Below are 15,079 nucleotides of genomic sequence, written 5' to 3' on the forward strand. Positions count from 1 at the left end.
CCCTCCTACAAAGTGCAATAAGTGAAACAGTTTGTATCCTGCCTGCGCCGATTCGAAGTACATTATAGTCAAAACAGAACGAGATAGTTTAGGAATACAAAGGCAAGTAGTCGTATGCGAAAACAGTCTTTCAGAACACCAGTTTGGCAAAAACCCAAGTCGACAAGTCACGGCAGGTTTCCATGGTCAGTCAGACAGTATCACAAACTGCTAGACAACTCGTCGAAGTGACGTGGCACAGTTTTTCTCCTTATCGTTATTTCAATGGCGTGTGGCAGCGGACAAATATCGCTCTTCAGTCAAAGGTTATACATATTTAAAAGAAGTATTGAAGTAAGTTTTGAAGTACATTAAAAAACAGATTACGAGAAATAATGCTTTTAGACGATTTTAAATTAAAGTAAAAAATCATAACTCATGATAATGTTCATTGTGCTATTGTATAATGGTGATGCAGGTGGTAAGCGGCCATGGTCATGATGAATGTGTGATCTCTGTGATTATGGGGCTCCGTGGGACTGCAGGAAACGATTATAAGACAATGTGGTGAGGAAGGAGTGGGAGTAAAATGGAGGATGGTTGGTTCAAAAAAATGGCTCTGAGCGCTATGGGACTTAACATCTGAGGTCATCAGTCCCCTAGAACTTAGAACTACTTAAATCTAACTAACCTAAGGACATCACACACATCCATGCCCGAGTCAGGATTCGAACCTGCGACCTTAGTAGTCGCGCGGTTCCGGACTAAAGCACCTAGAACGGCTCGGTCACCGCGGCCGGCGAGGATGGTAGACGTGGAGCACTATAACTGGGGCTGGAAGAGGAGTATACATCAAGATGGTTTTCATCGTTGGGTAGTGGAGTCATTTTAAGTTCCGTGGGAGACATTGCGTCAATATGTCTCCACCGGCCATATTGAATAATTGGGAGTGCCTAGGTTTGTAGACTGAATAGCAGTCCTGAATGCCATACCTGACCAAACGATCTTCGTATGTAAAGGAGACAAAAATGGCGGATTTTCTTTTATTTAGTTGATGGGAAATGAGGGAAGGGGGGAGGATATAGAAAAGTTGGCCGTCGATGGAGTAGTTGGGACGAAAGCCACATTGGTTGTTAGAAATGGGTCGGGGAGTTGTAAGTTGCTGATGGATTTGTTAGATAAAGATAGTTTCAAGGATTTTGCTCAAAACGCACATGGGCCTCGCGCCATATTGGAAACCACCATCGGAAGGACTTCAATTGCTGGGGCGGACCCATCTCGACGTCTGGAGAAAAGTTCTTGGTGATGTTGGCGTCCACGTTGTCCCCTTAGGCTCGCATCTCGTGGTCGTGCGGTAGCGTTCTCGCTTCCCACGCCCGGATTCCCGGGTTCGATTCCGGCGGGGTCAGGGATTTTCTCTGCCTCGTGATGGCTGGGTGTTGTGTGATGTCCTTAGGTTAGTTAGGTTTAAGTAGTTCTAAGTTCTAGGGGACTGATGACCATAGATGTTAAGTCCCAAAGTGCTCAGAGCCATTTGAACCATTTTTTTTGTCCCCTTAGCACGTCACTGCCCTCGCACACAAACGAGATCTTCCTTACCGCTGACCATGAGGGCTACGTAATCTTCTTTCACTCTCTTCTTCTTCCTTTGATGCACAAGATGAACAAGTGGTAAGCAACAATTGTCTCTTACACTCTTCCTAACAAGCACTTGGCTTTCTCGACTTTCCGCTTGATTACTGCCACATACGGTTTGTACGTGCTATATGTTATTCGTCTGTCTCTGTACTTTAGCATCAATCTTCTAAGGATTGTGGGTAACTTATTACACTATTGACGACTTTCTCTAGGTCCTCAGTTGAAAGTATCCTGACTTTTTTTTCAGGTTCCCTTCCATTTTAAAGCGCAATGTAAGGTTTGCTTATTTGGTAGTCTACCTTTTTCTTTCCTGGACCCAAACTTTTGTTTTTCCAGAACCTTTACTTTTGTCTTGTTTACATTATTTTCGCCAGCAGTTTCTCAGCGTGACTTGTCAGACTAATCGTTCGATGGTTTCATATTCTTTCACACTTAGCTTCTTTGGCAATATGATGATAATTCTCCCAAGATGCAATTCAAGATGGTAAGTCTTACGTTCCATAGTGTTCCACAGTAATAATTATTTTTTGAGACCGGCACGTCTGCTAATAAGTCGTTCAAATGATTCAAATGGCTCTGAGCACTATGGGACTTCTGACGTCATCAGTCTCCTAGAACTTAGAACTACTTAAACCTAACTAACCTAAGGACATCACACACATCCATGCCCGAGGCCGGATTCGAACCTGCGACCGTAGCGGTCGCGCGGTTCCAAACTGAATCGCCTAGAACCGCTCGGCCACTCCGACCGGCGATAAGTCGACTTGAGCGGTATTTCCGTATTAATTTGTAACTTTCTACCTATTTACAAGTTTTGCAACGGTTGCTATAAGTTGTGTGGATGTACAACTTCTCTATACAAAAGGTCCCTCTGCAGTATTGGCTAGCACAGCCGCAGGTACGTAAACCAACACTCCAACTCACACTTTCCTGTTTTTCAGGACAGTATCAGAGTCCAGCGACACTGTAGGCTGTAAAACCTTCACTGCATGCGTTCCTCGGACGTTTCACTCCTTCTGGCAAAACATTCATATACATCTAATTAAATAATTCGCCAGGGAAGACGTTCGTTGGTCAGTAAATAAGTACCAAACTCTTCTGGCAAAAAAAAAAAAAAGATTCTACTGTTCACGATCTGTGCCCTCCAGATACGTTGCTGTACATACGCATCATATTTCCATCAAAACGACAGAATTTTTCAAGAACCTTCATGGGAATCACTGGTTCAGAGTAATCATCTTCCCAGCTTACTCTGCATCAACTTGGAAACCCATGACTTATGAAATCAAACACATTTAACGAAGCCTGTTTAAATATCTACTTGGCACCGTTTGTCAAAGGATGCCTTATTTGTATCATATTAACACAATCAGTCGCGACCAGAAGGTCATCAGCAATTATCTAAACAGCACTCATAATACAGCGCAGCAAGATAGGTAGCATTGCCCTACTTATCACCACAGTAGTAATCAATTTTGCAGTGTCACGGTGTAAGCTTTGTTCATCATTGTCTAATCACGTCCAAGCCTGAAAGTGTTGTCACCATAAAAAATCAGATATTTGTTCGCAGTTCAAAAGTCACTTCCCAATCGATTTTACATACTTCGCTTGGCTATATCCGCTAGACTACTATTTCAGCTTATTACATTCTTGAGACTGGTGGTTGTACTGCCACTAGCGACGTACAACCCACGTAACGATCTCCCGCAAACACGGGACAGCTAGCTCTATAAGTAAACGGTTCCCCCTTCCATGACATCAGATTTTCTTAGGTAACGTAATGAAAATTGTTGTATCCTGCCTACACGTCAAACATGGGGTGCCTAGGAAACCTGCTTCCTCGGATCGCTAGACAACAATTCAAGCAAACCGTATTAATGAAGTTTATTACAAAAGGAAATGATTACAATACTTAACCTTGTGAAATACAGATGTGTCGCAGGCTAAGGGTGACAGACAAATTAGAAATCTCTTCAGTATATACAGTTCCTAAGTCGCTGATATACAAGTGCCTATTCTTGAACTCGCTGTATGTGTCTTCCAAACAGCACAAATGTTGATGACCTACTTTGTGTTTCCCTGCTTAGGGGACATGGACAAGTACTTTCCTCTGGACCAAGGAGTAGCCAATGAAATTGCGCCTTTTGCTTCCACTAACATATATATATATATATATATCTATACGCCAAACTTCTAGAAGGTTCGAGAAGTCACATTGGCACGTGAAAAAGATAGAGCTTGTGCCCATGCCAGCATGGACACTGCACGCTAGGATATTTTTGCACCCTTCCTCTGGAACTATAGCATACATGGCTATCTTGTTCGTCTTTGAATTCTGCTGCTTCGTTGTTTTCAAAATTGCATAGAAATCAAACCGTAGATTCTACCTATGTGGATCGCATCCAAGAACTGGAAATTTTCCACTGCATATTTTCAAGCTCAGTAAAATATAATTTACTCTTTAACTGAACTTACGTTATTACATAATTTTCAGTCAATAATAAACGTCGTTAGCAAAATGAAATATCACAGCCTCGTCTCAACTTACACTGGTGTCTCAGTCCACATTCTATTGTTGAGAGTATGACTACGAAAGCAGCAGTGAAAATGTATCGCGAATCATGTTGACACTCAATCTTAGTGTACATTTCATAATCATTTTTACGCTAGGAGTATACAACTACAGTCTTATCAATAATTTTGAATTTTTTGCTTATAGTTTCCTTAGCTTCCATCGGTAAGGGGTGTGTGGTCTCAGATGAAAACTGCATGCTACAGATAGAATATGTAGAACTTATTTTTGTTCTAATGTTGATAAATACTGATATATTTAAACAAATGAAATATTACCTGTAGATTAAGGGAGTAAGATTCCTGTTGTCATTCTTTGTAGATGTTTCCCACGACGAAATCTAAGAAAATATGGGGCCACGCAGTTTTCTCTTTTTTTTTATTTTGCCGGATTTAAAAAGGAAATTTTGCCCGGAGAACCAATGAAAATAGTTATCACGGCAGTAACAGACGGCATCCAATTAATCGATCCTATGGATCTGTACCATTTGTGCTTTTGCTTGGAAGGACCACTACACAAGTACTTGCGAAGGTCGATTATACGAGTATATCCAGAAGGTTGTGAACTATCCATCCTTTAGCAGATTGGGACAGAGTGCAAATGATACTCCACTCCAACATACGCCCGAAAATCATTTGTGGAACACAAATAAAGATATCAAATATCTATAGGTGTGGTAAACCTGAGGAGACTCGTATTGGCGAGCAGTAAATCATAAAACTACAAATTGTTGAGTTTCAACACAGGCTCACGACCCGCATCATAAGTAGATGAGATAGCTGCTTTGAAAACTGGAGAATTAACACTGTGCTTTTGTAATGGAGCAATAAAAATTCAGACAGTGGTCTGCCGCAGTCGCCTGCGAAGCTCGAGTAAAGTGCAACACAAACTTTGGAAAATAAGATGCGAACTTGAGCACAGCATTCTCCGGCAAGGAGAAAAGCTTTCTGTTATCTGGCGGCTGTGACATCGCTCTAAGCGGAAGCAACTTCAGACGAATATGAACCTAAGAAATAAAAGAATACGAAAAGAGAATACAAAATAAAATAATTCTGACCATACAGGGTGTTACAAAAAGGTACTGCCAAACTTTCAGGACACATTCCTCACACACAAAGAAAGAAAATATGTTATGTGGACATGTGTCCGGAAACGCTTATTTTCCATGTTAGAGCTCATTTTATTACTTCTCTTCAAGTCACATTAATCATGGAATGGAAACATACAGCAACAGAACGTACCAGCGTGACTTCAAACACTTTGTTACAGGAAATGTTCAAAATGTCCTCCGTTAGCGAGGATACATGCATCCACCATCTGTCGCATGGAATCCCTGATGCGCTGATGCAGCCCTGGAGAATGGCGTATTGTATCACCGCCGTCCACAGTACGAGCACGAAGAGTCTCTACATTTGGTACCGCGGTTGCGTAGACAAGAGCTTTCAAATGCTCCCATAAATGAAAGTCAAGAGGGATGAGGCCAGGAGAGCGTGGAGTCCATGGAATTGGTCCGCCTCTACCAATCCATCGGTCACCGAATCTGTTGTTGAGAAGCGTACGAACACTTCGACTGAAATGTGGAGGAGCTCCATCGTGCATGAACCACACGTTGTGTCGTACTTGTAAAGGCGCATGTTCCAGCAGCACAGATCATGATAACGTGCTCCATTGAGCTTAGGTGGAAGAACATGGGGGCCAATCAAGACATCACCAACAATGCCTGCCCAAACGTTCACAGAAAATCTGTGATGATGACGTGATTGCACAATTGCGAGCGGATTCTCGTCAGCCCACACATGTTGATTGTGAAAATTTACAATTTGATCACGTTGGAATGAAGCCTCATCCGTAAAGAGAACATTTGCACTGAAATGAGGATTGACACATTGTTGGATGAACCATTCGCAGAAGTGTACCCGTGGAGGCCAATCAGCTGCTGATAGTGCCTGCACACGCTGCACATGGTACGGAAACAACTGGTTCTCCCGTAGCACTCTCCATACAGTGACGTGGTCAACGTTACCTTGTACAGCAGCAACTTCTCTGACGCTGACATTAGGGTTATCGTCAACTGCACGAAGAATTGGCTCATCCCTTGCAGGTGTCCTCGTCGTTCTAGGCCTTCCCCAGTCGCGAGTCATAGGCTGGAATGTTTCGTGCTCCCTAAGACGCCGATCAATTGCTTCGAACGTCTTCCTGTCGGGACACCTTCGTTCTGGAAATCTGTCTCGATACAAACGTACCGCGCCACGGCTATTGCCCCGAGCTAATCCATACATCAAATGGGCATCTGTAAACATTGCACTGGCTGCAAAACCACGTTCGTGATGAACACTAACCTGTAGATGCTACGTACTGATGTGCTTGATGCTAGTACTGTAGATCAATGAGTCACATGTCAGCACAAGCACCGAAGTCAACATTACCTTCCCTCAACTGGGCCAACTGGCGGTGAATCGAGGTAGTACAGTACATACTGGCGAAACTAAAATGAGCTCTAACATGGAAACTAAGCGTTTCCTGACACATGTCCACATAACATATTTTCTTTATTTGTGTGTGAGGAATGTTTCCTGAAAGTTTGGCCGTACCTTTTTGTAACACCCTGTGTATGGTTCCTAACAATCATAGTCAGTGGAATTTAAATGGTTCACATTTTGACGTAAATGTGAAGATCATGGTGCTAATGTGTTACCAAACAACTTCATACCAGAAGAAAAAGGGAACGTAAAAAATTGGTAAGAGGGACAAAATGGTTGCTATACCCCTCTTCATTAGTGAATCATTTTCATTATTAGATAGACCCATTTCCGCAACTCCATGCCGTGAAGGAAAGAGACACTGAGATGACAAAAGTCATGGGGTACCTTCTAATATTGTGTCGGTCCTCCTTTGCTCGGCGTAGTGCAGCATCTCGACTTGGAATGGACTCAACAAGTCGTTTGATGTCCCAGCAGAGATATTGAGCCACGCTGCCTCTGCGGCTGACCATAATTCCGAAAGTTTCGCTGGTGCTGGATTTTGTACACGAACTGTTATGTTCCATAAATGTTCGACGGGATTCATGTCGGGCGATCTGGGTGACAAAATCATTCGTTCGAGTTGTCCAGAATGTTCTTCGAACCAATCGCGAACAACTATGGCCCGATGACATGGTGCATTGTCATCCAAAACATGAATGACTGGAAATGGTCTCCAGATGGCTGAACATAACCATTTGCGGTCAATTATCGGTTCAGTTGGACTAGAAGTCCCAGTGCATTGCATCTAAACGTAGTCACACCATTATGATGCCACAACCAGCTTGCACAGTGCCTTATTGACAACATGGCTTCGTGGGGTCCGCGCCACGCTCGAACTCAACCATCAGCTCTTACCAACTGAAATCGGGACTCATCTGACCCGGCCACGATTTTCAAGTAGTGTAAAGGTACGTTGTCCAAGACGCGACGCACACTAGCGACTGCGACGCTGCCCCCTCCTCTCCTCTTTTCCCACCCTGGCAGACGGCGACACGGCCGCAACACGGCAGGAGTCGTTGCTGTTTCCCAAGCTCTGGTCGGCGGCGGCGGATTCAAATACACTCCTGGAAATGGAAAAAAGAACACATTGACACCGGTGTGTCAGACCCACCATACTTGCTCCGGACACTGCGAGAGGGCTGTACAAGCAATGATCACACGCACGGCACAGCGGACACACCAGGAACCGCGGTGTTGGCCGTCGAATGGCGCTAGCTGCGCAGCATTTGTGCACCGCCGCCGTCAGTGTCAGCCAGTTTGCCGTGGCATACGGAGCTCCATCGCAGTCTTTAACACTGGTAGCATGCCGCGGCAGCGTGGACGTGAACCGTATGTGCAGTTGACGGACTTTGAGTGAGGGCGTATAGTGGGCATGTGGGAGGCCGGGTGGACGTACCGCCGAATTGCTCAACACGTGGGGCGTGAGGTCTCCACAGTACATCGATGTTGTCGCCAGTGGTCGGCGGAAGGTGCACGTGCCCGTCGACCTGGGACCGGACTGCAGCGACGCACGGATGCACGCCAAGACCGTAGGATCCTACGCAGTGCCGTAGGGGACCGCACCGCCACTTCCCAGCAAATTAGGGACACTGTTGCTCCTGGGGTATCGGCGAGGACCATTCGCAACCGTCTCCATGAAGCTGGGCTACGGTCCCGCACACCGTTAGGCCGTCTTCCGCTCACGCCCCAACATCGTGCAGCCCGCCTCCAGTGGTGTCGCGACAGGCGTGAATGGAGGGACGAATGGAGGCGTGTCGTCTTCAGCGATGAGAGTCGCTTCTGCCTTGGTGCCAATGATGGCCGTATGCGTGTTTGGCGCCGTGCAGAAGAGCGCCACAATCAGGACTGCATACGACCGAGGCACACAGGGCCAACACCCGGCATCATGGTGTGGGGAGCGATCTCCTACACTGGCCGTACACCACTGGTGATCGTCGAGGGGACACTGAATAGTGCACGGTACATCCAAACCGTCATCGAACCCATCGATCTACCATTCCTAGACCGGCAAGGGAACTTGCTGTTCCAACAGGACAATGCACGTCCGCATGTATCCCGTGCCACCCAACGTGCTCTAGAAGGTGTAAGTCAACTACCCTGGCCAGCAAGATCTCCGGATCTGTCCCCCATTGAGCATGTTTGGGACTGGATGAAGCGTCGTCTCACGCGGTCTGACGTCCAGCACGAACGCTGGTCCAACTGAGGCGCCAGGTGGAAATGGCATGGCAAGCCGTTCCACAGGACTACATCCAGCATCTCTACGATCGTCTCCATGGGAGAATAGCAGCCTGCATTGCTGCGAAAGGTGGATATACACTGTACTAGTGCCGATATTGTGCATGCTCTGTTGCCTGTGTCTATGTGCCTGTGGTTCTGTCAGTGTGGTCATGTGATGTATCTGACCCCAGGAATGTGTCAATAAAGTTTCCCCTTCCTGGGCCAATGAATTCACGGTGTTCTTATTTCAATTTCCAGGAGTGTACATAAGAAAAATAAGAATTCCGATTTTCTTGCTGTAAAAAATACTGTATGTTAATGGAACAAACTTACATCGGCTCCCAGAGTTAGTTTTTCGATACAGATTCTCCTTTTACTTTAAAAAATTGAAAAGTATCTCTTCCGGTTTTGCGTGTTTTTTTCGCTGTATGTTACTTCTCTATCGATTGTGAGGAAAGTAAAAGGCACAAAAAATTGATGTTTGCGTATCTTACAGTTTCACATCACAGCTTGTTAATGAGGTGTCTATTTTTCCGATATTCGTCACAGTTATTCCGATACTTAATTTACAAGTAACCTACTGCATAAAATTTGAATTGTGTACAGTGAAAAATGTGGTCGCTGGCTACTTTGCGTATCGTTCACGTTAGGTCATACATCGTTGCCGATGAAACGATGCTAACATATCGAAATTATTTTTAAAGTTGAGATCAGAATGATATCGATCTCCGTTTCCGAGATTTGGGCTCATATATCTCCGGGACGGTCGCGACTAGCCGCCAGTTCTGTCGACGCGCAACGTGAATCGTGTGGTTATCACACGATAGAGAATGCATTTGTTTTGTTTCGCTGACACATTTGGACCTAATGAACCCATTTTATGTCATCTATTTCTCCGGTATGAGTTACTAATATTTCTCCATATGCTCTTGACAATTTCGTTTAAAATGCCACGAAATGTAGGTTTCTTAAAAGTAAAGACACGCTGCCTTCAATATATTTTCTTCTCGTTCTTGGGAAGAGGATAAATTACTCACCTCTAGTATTTTCTTCTGAACCTGGACGAGGATACCCAAGTAGAAGTAGACGTCCTAACAAAACCAACAAATGTCAAAAATTTACGTTTTTCAACAGAGCGAAATTGATTACAGAAAGCTGTACAACAATCTGCTGATGGTTTTTCACAACTGGAAGATATCAACAAGACACCAATCTACCGTTTACTTTCAAAGTGAAGGTATTGTAAAATGTAACTTTCTCGTTGAACTTTAGATTGTTCATTTTATAATGTGCTTGCCGCTTTTCATCATTCTAATTCTACATCTGCATGGATTATACTGATTTTCATAACAGGACTGAAAAATTTGCATTAATGGGAAAATAATATATATTTCACTCACTTGCCAGTTTCAACTGTGCACCAATTTCTTCCCAAATTCTGTCTCTGAACAAAGTGTCCCTATATTTAGGGTTCTTCAAATCGTAAAGGCAAGGATGTTGCGAGACCAGCTCACAGATCATCACATCCTGTGAGTGCCTCATTTCAGTTTTCCTTGACTGGCTCGACATCTTTCTGGCAGCCGTACGTCTTCGTGTCGTCCGACTTCCGTCGCAACACTGCTCACTGGTGCAGTGCTGCGGCAGCTGCCGCAACAGTCGCGCGTCGCATCCCAAACTCGAACTGCGCATGCGCCAGCGGACAACTTCTGACGTCACGTAGCGACCCGTCGCAGTCGCTAGTGTGCGTCGCGTCTTGGACAACGTACCTTAAGATCCAACCGATACGGTCACGAGCTCAATAGAGGCGCTGCAGGCGGTGTCGCGCTTTGCAAAAGCACTCCCATTGGTCGCCTGCTGCCACAGCCCATTAACGCCAGATTTCGCCGCACTGTCCTGACGAACACGTTCGTCGTACGTCCCACATTGATTTCTGCGGTTGTTTCAAGCAGTGTTGCTTGTTTGTTACCGCTGACAACTCTACGCAAAAGCTGCTGATCTCGGTTGTTAAGTGAAGGCCATTGGCCATTGCGTTGTCCGTGGTGAGTGGTAATGTCCGAAATCTGGTATTGTTCGCATACTTTTGACACTGTGGATCTCGAAATATTGAACTTCATAACGATTTCCGAAGTGGAATGTCCCTTGCGTCTAGCTCCAACTGCCATTCCGCGATCGAAGTTTCTTTATTCCCGCTGTGGGGCCATAATCACGTTGGAAATCTTTTCACATGAATCGCCTGAGTACAAATGACAGCTCTGCCGATGTACTTCCCTCTTATACCATGTGTACGCGATACTACCGCCATATTTATAGGTGGACATCGCTACCCCATGACTTCTGTGACCTCAATGTTCACTGAGTCTTGAGCATAGGAACCGTTACTGTACTTCCCCTTAATGATTTTAGTGTACTGAAAGAAGCGTGACGCTTCTAAAATATCGAGAGCTCATTATGATTACTTCATTCTACACTCGTGTTTGACATTAACTGAAAAACATTCACGCCTAAGACGGTGGCACGAAGTCGTCTAAAATTTCTTGAGATGTTGTTCTGGTCTTCAGTCCTCGGGAAAAGTTACGGCTGTGGTTTCCCCTTGCTTTCAGCCGTTCGCAGTACCAGCACAGCAAGGCCATTTTGGTTAGTATTACAAGGCCAGATCAGTCAATCATCCAGACTGTTGCCCGTGCAAGTACTGAAAAGGCTGCTGCCCCTCTTCAGGAACCACACGTTTGTCTGGCCTCTCAACAGATACCCCTCCGTTGTGGTTGCACCTACGGTACGGCTATCTGTATCGCTGAGGCACGCAAGCCTCCCCACCAACGGCAAGGTCCATGGTTCATGGGGCGTACGAAAGTATATTTTCATATGCAGGCATTATGCATATGGATAGGCACATGTGCTCATGCCCGATGACATCGCTTCGGATCCGTACCCTCTCTTTCGAAACAAACGCGATAGGCATAGAAAATGAAAATAACTTCATATCTCTAAAAGCGTAGAAACTACTCGTAAAATCATAATTACTGCTTACTTGTCTAAACCAGCACTTGTAGTCAAGCGTGGTAAACAACGCGCTAAGCCCACATTCAGGAGATTCACAGTTGGCTGTTATGCAAGAGTTATCAACGGGGAGTTTTCGAAAGGCATATGTATCTACCTTGATATGGACTTATCCATTAGAGCAGAGAGGCGTGGAGCCTACTATGAAGATTTGGAGGGAGTGGACTAGTATACGGAAAACATCCAGAAGTAATACTTGACCAAATTGCTTCCCACATCATTACTACATTAAGAGTGCCTCCAGACAAGAAACATACCAGGTGTATTAGACAGAAGCTTCGTGATCTGACAAAGACGGCATCTCCCTCATTTGAGTATGGGCGTCCCCTTACAGTTTCAGATTTTGACACAGGATTGAAGAACCTCAAAGCTTTTAATGCACCTGGGTTCGATGCCGTCCATTCAGAATTCCTGACTCATATGAATGGATATGCTAATGGATGGCAGAATCCTTCACTGACATCCTGTTGACAGGTCAACTTACATTGGAGTTGAAAAAGGTGAAGACAATGTTTTGAAACCTGGCAAATCCAGCAACAAGGTAGAAACCTATTACCCTCTCACCCTTCTTAGTTGCATAAGCTTTTTGAGAGGCTGATACATAACACAATAAGCTGCACTATCCTAGAGGACGTTCCACTAGATCAGGCAGGCTTCGGACCAGGTTGTAGCTGTTGTGACCAAGGTTGTCCCTTACATCCTTCATAGAGGTAGGGTACCAAACGAAGCTGAAAACATCTGTAACAGCCTTTTATACTGTTGGAGGGAAGGCCTTATATGTAAACTTCTTCATTTCATACCGCAATGCTAAGTAATTGGATGTTCCAGATACTCGCTAGAAGCAAGATACGCAAGGAGAGGAAGATAAATAAGTGATTGCCCCAAGAATAAGTTCTCTCGCATATTACTGTTCAACTTGTTCTGACCTAGCTGATACTTCTTGTGCAGAAAATTCTGCTATGCTGATGACCTTGTTGTAGCCATACAACATCAGGAAATGAAAACAGAAGAGATCTTGTCCAAAGACTTGTCTATACTGGACAGTTACTTCAAAATCTGGAGACTTCAACCCAGTGTGAGTAAAACAGAGGAGTCTTGCTTCCCTTTAAATAACCGCTTGGCTAACGCGAATCTGAATGTAAATTTTAGAGGCAGTATTCTTCGTCATAATTTGAATCCAAAATATCTTGGTGTCTTATTGGACCGTACACTATCCTCAAACAGCACCTACTGAACCTAGATCAAAAGTTGAAGACTTGGAACTACATCCTCCGTTTACTATGTGGTACTACCTGGGGATCTTCTGCAACCATCTGCAATCTTCAGCCCTGGGTTGGGTGTACTCACTTGTTGTGGTGAACGAAAGTTGAAGACTCGAAACTACATCCTCTGTATACTATGTTGAACGACCTGGGGATGTTCAGCAACCGCTTGCAATCTTCAGCCTTGGATTTGGTGCACTCACCTATTGTGATGTACGATCATCATAAAAGCTTGTTGATTCTCATCTGAATACTACAATGCACGTATACCTGACGCAATTAGATCTATTACAGTTCATTGGCTTCCATTGTGCTTCCTGGTCTAGACAGATCTACTGCCTTTATGAGGAAGGCAAGATCTCCAAGAATACTAGTCTGTCTGTGCTTAGTGACCAGCCACTTTTTAACCTTAAAAGACTAAAATGGCGCCACCCAACCCCGAGTGATGCTGCTGGCATGGGTACCATGGACTTTAAATCTCTTGATGAATGGAATGGTCGGTGGGAACAATTAACACATATGCACCTGCATAACATCTTTACACGTGCTAGACTTCCAAGTGGATCCCACCTGGACTACCCTGAACAGAATCAGAATAGGGCATGGCCGGTGCAGAAATGCTCTCCACAAATGGAAAAAGTTGTCTAATCCAGATTGTGTCTAATCCAGCTCCACACCAGATTATTCATCCCGTTGTCTGTGGCTGCAAGATTTCAGCCTATCACGGGGATGAAGAGATTTCCTGCTGGCAACTGTTTGCGCTGGACTGGGGGACTGGAAATCCATTTGTGAAGCACAAAGATTAGCAAGTTTCTCATCTGTAAATATGAATATGCATATACGTATGTGGAACCATTGATATGTCTGTACTAGCCATACGCTAAATGAATAAATAAATAAATAATCTACCTAGAGGGAAAGGCACCAAATCGCACGTATGCCCATAAATGAGTAACAGAAATTAGTTATAAAGGGCGATCAAAAAGTTCGTGTCCAAAGGCCGTACCGTCCAGAATCACTATGCCGATCAGGTAAAATCGTCATAAACATTGAACGAATCATTCCACCGACACATCAGGTTGAAGACACCTGTTTGCTGAGACACCGTCATCCGTAAATGCCTGCTGCAGATCCTTACCTGACAGGAATCATCGACCATTGAAAGCCTTTTTAAGGGACCTAAGGCATGATAACCACATGGGGAGAGGAAGAGGACAGAGCTATAGGGAGAGTGCTCGAGCGTTTCCCACTTGTGTTGGTTTATTTTAAGCATCACGACATTTGGGATATGAGGACGTGCGTTATCACGAATTAGCACAGAACTAGGTGCGCCATTCCACAATGGTGGTTTTCAACAGACGTGCTGCCCCATACACAATCTTCATTCTCCGACGGATGTCTACTGGCTTTTGTCCTTTGGCAGCCAAGGAAATAATAACAGCATGTTGGTTCTATTTGGACGCATTTGGTAATAACACCAACGTAGTTCATGTTCCTGCATTTATCACATGGAAGTTAGAAAAACACGAATGCCACATTAATATTCCGCTTGCATGTTGATGCTTATATATCTGCTTGGAGTCATGCTACGCTGAATATAAGACACAGGAACACCCTGAAATGGAAATTTTTTTACTGTCCCTTATAATTCCTCTTACACTTGAAAAAGAACCGTTCACTGAATCAGAAAGGCGTAAAATAGCAGCTGTATGTGACTATTTCAAGAAACCTACGTTTCCTGCGAGCGAGAGCTGCAGCTGTGTGGAGCTTTTCAAGAAACTTGCACCTAATTGGGTAGTCACCACCATCATTTAAGACTGATTATGCCTTTC

This window comes from Schistocerca serialis, chromosome 8, assembly GCF_023864345.2.
Source record: "Schistocerca serialis cubense isolate TAMUIC-IGC-003099 chromosome 8, iqSchSeri2.2, whole genome shotgun sequence".
Taxonomy (NCBI): Eukaryota; Metazoa; Arthropoda; class Insecta; order Orthoptera; family Acrididae; genus Schistocerca; species Schistocerca serialis.